We start from the raw sequence: 6,000 nt of genomic DNA, 5'->3' as shown, positions 1-6,000 counted from the left end.
ACTGACATATCAGTAACTGACAGTTACATACATTCAGAGGAAAATAAAAAAAAGAAACAGCCACATGTGACCATATTTTGAATGGACGGGCGTTTCCTAGATTTATTTTCCAGGAATGGATGAAGGGTAGTTTTTTTGAAAAAAGAAAATTGCAATTTTCCTAATATAAAAAAATTGGGTACCCAGAATGATGACCCAGAGTATAGCCAAAAGTAAAAATTATGCCCACCCCAAACCCTATACTCTGATTCATCATTCTGGGAATGTGATGTGTGGGGCCGTCCCTATTCTGTTACCCCAAATGCGCACCCCGCTCAGGTGTAGAGAGAGCGCTGCACATTTGAGGCAACCTGAAAACTCCCGATGCAAAAGACTCTGACACATGACCCAATACCACCAGAGGTCTTAACTGGGCTATTATGTTAATGGGTTTTGGGTTTTTTGTTTGGGGGGGGGGGGATTTCGAGGACAATGTACTGTGGACAGGTGTACATTGGTGTCAAGTCAAGGGGAATTAACATTTGGAAAGGAGAATTTAGCGCTCCATGGAAGTGTGATACTCCCTGAAGCAATCCTTAATGCAGAGGCCCGGATGATCGGGGCAAGTGTCGCACTGATAGGTGGTGTCCCTCCGTATCCCCCTCCTGCGACACACTCTGCATTTTTTCTGGGATCGTCCCTTCTTTCCAGTGTGAGGGACCTCACCTGGAAAGTGTTGGCCAGGGACGATCCTGGTGCATACAGTTCTGGAAGTGCTCGGGGCCGCTTCCCCCTGACCACCAAAGATCAGGGCCTTTATGAGCACCTCCTGGAACTGTATAAAGTATAAATCTCCCAGTGTTGCCAGCGCTCCGGTATAGTACATATGCGTTGTACATGGCAACCTGGACCATGTAGATCGCAACTTTTTTGTACCATGCCCGGGTTTTGCGCATGGCATTATATGGCTTGAGGACTTGATCAGAGAGATCAACTCCCCCCATATACCGATTGTAGTCCACAATATAATCGGGCTTGAGGACCGGTGCCGCGGTACCTTGGACACTGACAGGGGTGGTGCCATTCCCATGAATTGTGGTGAGCATAAGAACATCCCTCTTGTCCTTATACCTGACCAGCAACAGGTTATCATGGGTAAGGGCACGGGACTCACCCCTGGGGATTGGCACCTGGAGGGGATAGGTCGGGAGGCCTCTCTGATTTTTCCGCACGGTCCCACAAGCAGACGTAGATCTGGCGGCGAGGGATTTGAACAGAGGGATACTAGTATAAAAGTTATCTACGTACAGGTGGTAACCCTTATCTAGTAGTGGGTGCAAAAGGTCCCACACGATCTTCCCGCTGACACCCAGAGTGGGGGGACATTTTAGGGGTTCAATCCGGGAATCTCGACCCTCGTATATTCTAAACTTGTAAGTGTACCCGGAGGTACTCTCACAGAGTTTATACAGCTTCACGCCATATCTCGCCCGCTTGGATGGGATGTATTGGCGGAAAATGAGTCTCCCCTTAAAACTGATGAGAGACTCATCTACAGAGAGCTCCCTTTGGGGAACGTAGGCCTCCATAAATTTGGCCCCAAAGTGATCTATGATCGTCCGTATCTTGTACAGCCGGTCATAGGCAGGATCACCTTGGGGAGGACATGCTGCATTATCATTGTAATGCAGACATTTCCTTATGGCCTCAAAACGTTCCCGTGTCATGGCCATACTGTAAAGCGGGGTCTTGTATAGTATGTCCCCGCTCCAGTACTGCCTGACACTAGGCTTTTTGTCCAGGCCCATATGCAGCACGAGGCCCCAAAATGTCCTCATTTCGGCTGCATTGACAGCGTACCATCCGTTGGGCCTGGCCAAAATCGAGCCCGGGTGAGCGGCAACAAACTGTTGGGCGTACAGATTTGTCTGTGTCACCATTATGTTGACAAAGTCGTCACTGAAATATTGACTAAAAAAGTCTATTTCAGTGAACCCGGCGATGTCAATTTGGATTCCTGGGTTGCCAACAAACCCAGGAATCACGGACTCAAAGTTCTCTGGGGTAGCCCAGACAGGTTCACCGGTAGAGGGTACCGGTGGACTTGCCTGGTGGGCCGGCATTCTAGTACAGGCGACATGGTCGCTAGTGCTAGTATGGGGCACAGGGTCAGTTGCATGGGGAGTATCTGGCCTCGCACGGCGGCGGGTCCGCCGCCTTGGGGGCTCATCATCAGAACTTGATGATGAGGAGAGCGATGAAGAGACCAGGAAAGTGGGGTCTTCATCGCCCTCACTGGCGCTTTCAGAGTCGGAGGCAATTATGGCATATGCCTCCTCCGCTGAAAACGCCCTGCGAGCCATTGCCTAACACTTATGGGGGGGGGGGGGTAGTGTGTGTGTGTGTTTGTGTTTTTTACTTTGTGTATATGTGTAGGGGGGGTTCTACTTTATACCTAACCCACTAACCAAAAAAATAAAAAATAAAAATAAGGGTGTACTTCTAACGCAAAAAAAACCTGCGCCAAAGAGAGAGTACCTAATCAGTTGTGTGCGCCACTGATTAGGGCTCAGTGGCGGCAGGGGGCGCAGAAGATGCTAAAAGGGGGGGAAATAAAAAAAGCACCTGCCTGAACCCTAAAAAAAACGCTGATCAATTATATATTACTGTCAGCGGTCAGGGCAGGCGCACACAGGGGCACGGTCCGTCCACACAGCACGGACCTGCTGCTGTTGGCACGGACCGCTAATCCCCAAAAAAGGTGCTAAAAAAAAAAAAAAAAAAAAAAAACTCCCCCCCAAAAAAAGCCTGGTGGGGTGGGAAATTCGCTAACAGTGGCCGGACACTCTTTCTACAGGGAAAGGGGTCCGGCCAAAGTTAGCGAATAAGGTAAAAAAAAAAAAGAAAAAAAAAATTACTTACACCCCAAAAAAAATTATGGGGGTAAGCCCAGCGTCCCTGTAAGGGTTTTGGCACAAAAAAATTGCGCTGCACAGAAATAAAACAGCGGGCGCTGCACAGAAATAAAAAAAATGTTACTTTTTATTTTTATTGAATAAAACTCTGCCCATGCCTAGCACAAACTTTCCCTGACTGGACAAGGGGGCAGGGGGCTAAAGTGGGTCTCTGAGGGGCGCTGGGGCACAGAATGGGGGATCTTACTTTTGGTCTCCTCTCAAGCTGTGGTCTGCTCACCGAAAACACTTTACTGGGCAGAGCAGAGCTTTGAGGAGACCAAGGCAGTGCTCTACTCCAGCCAAAAGATTTGATTTGACGGTCCAAAAAGACCTGTCCAATCAAATCGCTGTGGGAGGAGCATTACTGCTCCATCTCACAGTCTATACTACTGGCTGATCTGGTGACTCTGTTACGTCACCAGATCATCTACTTGTTCCGGGGCAACGCGTCTCTATAGACGCGAATGCCCCAGAATCGCCTGCAGATCGCCGGTCTGAATTGACCGGCGATTTGCGGCAATCGCTGATATGGGGGGTTCTCAGGGACCCCCCTGGCGATGATACGGGATGCCTGCTGAATGAATTCAGCAAACATCCCGTTCCGATCCCCGCCCGAAGCGCCGGCGGGGACCGGAATCGCCGCATATCGCCGGTCTGAATTGACCGGCGATTTGCGGCGATCGCCGATATAGGGGGGTCTCGGGACCCCCCTCGGCGATGTGCCGGGGTGCCTGCTGAATGATTTCAGCAGTCACCCCGTTCCGATCCCGTTCCGGCTAGCGGCGGGATGCGATTTTCCCACGGGCGTATGGATACGCCCTTCGTCCTTAAGTACCAGGACGCAAGGGCGTATGCATACGCCCTTCGTCCCCAACAGGTTAAGGGGTTAAGTACCAGGGAGCAAGGGCATACCTGTACGCCCTGGGTCCTTAAGTGGTTAAGGACTAGAAATTTTTTTTTGTTTTGAAAACATTTCTTTGCAGAGACTTACTCTGGGCTGAGGACAAATTGCTGTCTTTGCCGAGACTTGCCGTCTTTTCTCCGGGTTGAGGACCGATTGCTGTGACTAGACATCGTCCATACCAAAACGCCTCTTATCCAGCAATGGCAACTATATTATATCACCAGCGGAGTTAACAGCCAGCATTTATATCTGGAGTGGTGAGCGGTACTTAGTACCAATCATTATGTATCATATGCGGTGACACTGTTGCAGGTCATATTTCATTACGGATCACTGAACTGTATTTGGATTCTCTAGTATGGTCATTTTACAGTAATTTAAGACTACTACTCTACTATAGGATTTCTTTCTTGCAATACAGGACTATATTGTTGTACATTGGGACATTTTAGGTCTTTTTTCCTTTGCAGGTTGTATCCAGGCCCCTTTTTTCCTTTTATAAGTTTGGATTGGTTATTTGTACATCACATGGGCCCTGTGACTAATTTTATACAAATTTTATATGTGATATAATTTTATAATAAAATACACTTCTACCAATTATCCATTGTACATCCATTTTGGTTGATGTATCTTCATTAGAGATGAGCGAATCGGATCTGACGAATCCGAATTTGTTAGGAATTTCATGGAAAATTTGATTCGCAATGAATGCGAATATCGCCGCAATTCTATCATGCGAATCGCTTCATTAAACTCCATTTATTGCAGTCCAGGCTCCAGGGCATCTAAAATGGCGGATCCACATGTGAGGACATGGGGCAAAAAATTCTGGGAAGGCGGGAACAAGGATAGGCGGGATAACCCTGAATCACATGCAGGATGCAGCCTATCAGCAGCCAGTCACCCCTGTGATGTCACAGCCCTACATAATCAGCAGCCAGTCACCCCTGTGATGTCACAGCCCTACATAATCAGCAGCCATATCCATCAGTGTTTCACCTCCTAGTCATGTCAGCGTTCTGGTGGACAGAGAGCAGTGCATTTTTCACGGAAAATAATTTTTACTGCATCCGTTAACCTCCCAGTCACTTTCTACAGCAGTATATTAGGCTGGGTCCACACTACGTTTTGTCCCATACGGGAGCGCATACGGCAGGGGGGAGCTAAAAGCTCGCGCTCCCGTATGTGACCGTATGCGCTCCCGTATGTCATTCATTTCAATGAGCCGACCGGAGTGAAACGTTCGGTCCGGTCGGCTCATTTTTGCGCCGTATGCGCTTTTACAAACGGACCTAAAACTGTGGTCAACCACGGTTTTAGGTCCGGTTGTAAAAGCGCATACGGCGCAAAAATGAGCCGACCGGACCGAACGTTTCACTCCGGTCGGCTCATTGAAATGAATGACATACGGGAGCGCATACGGTCACATACGTGAGCGCGAGCTTTTAGCTCCCCCCTGCCGTATGCGCTCCCGTATGGGACAAAACGTAGTGTGGACCCAGCCTTACAGAGAGGGGCAGAGAGCTGTGTGTTGCCTCATACATTTGAATAAGCTGGCTCAGCTTGAGAAACTTTAGCAGAGGATGCAGGAATAATTTTTCAGCACACTCTGTGTCTTTCTTCCACAACAAATGGTCTGCTGGTTATACTAGTGTGTAGATGGTATAATACCTTCAGTCCATTCCTAATAGTCTTTGAGTGTAATTTTGGGTTTAGTACTCAGCGACTGTGTGCTTCAGCACTGTTGTGTACTGCTGGTGTTGTGCAAAAATAAGTTTTTTAAGCATACTGTTGCACATTTTTCTGCCTTCATAAGTGCATACCACATACCTACATCTAAGTAGTGTACTATTTTATACCTTTTAATCTGTCAAGGGCCTAGATGCTGTGAAAGGACAGCCAAAAGTACTCACCAGCTGGTGTTGTACTCAAATACTTTTTTAAGCGTACTGTAGTGCATTTTTCTGCCCCATTAAGGGCATATGACATACAAACACCTAAGTAGTGTACTATTTTTTACCTGTTAATCATTCAAGGGCCTAGATACCATGAAAGTCCCAGAAAAAGTAATCACCTGCTGGTGTTTTACTCCACTACTTCTTTAAGCGTACTGTAGTGCATTTTTCTGCCCTCATATGTGCATACCACATACCTACA

The sequence above is a fragment of the Hyla sarda genome, chromosome 1, assembly GCF_029499605.1.
Source record: "Hyla sarda isolate aHylSar1 chromosome 1, aHylSar1.hap1, whole genome shotgun sequence".
NCBI lineage: Eukaryota > Metazoa > Chordata > Amphibia > Anura > Hylidae > Hyla > Hyla sarda.
The sequence above is the reverse complement of the archived record's forward strand: the minus strand, read 5'-3'. Positions refer to the sequence as shown.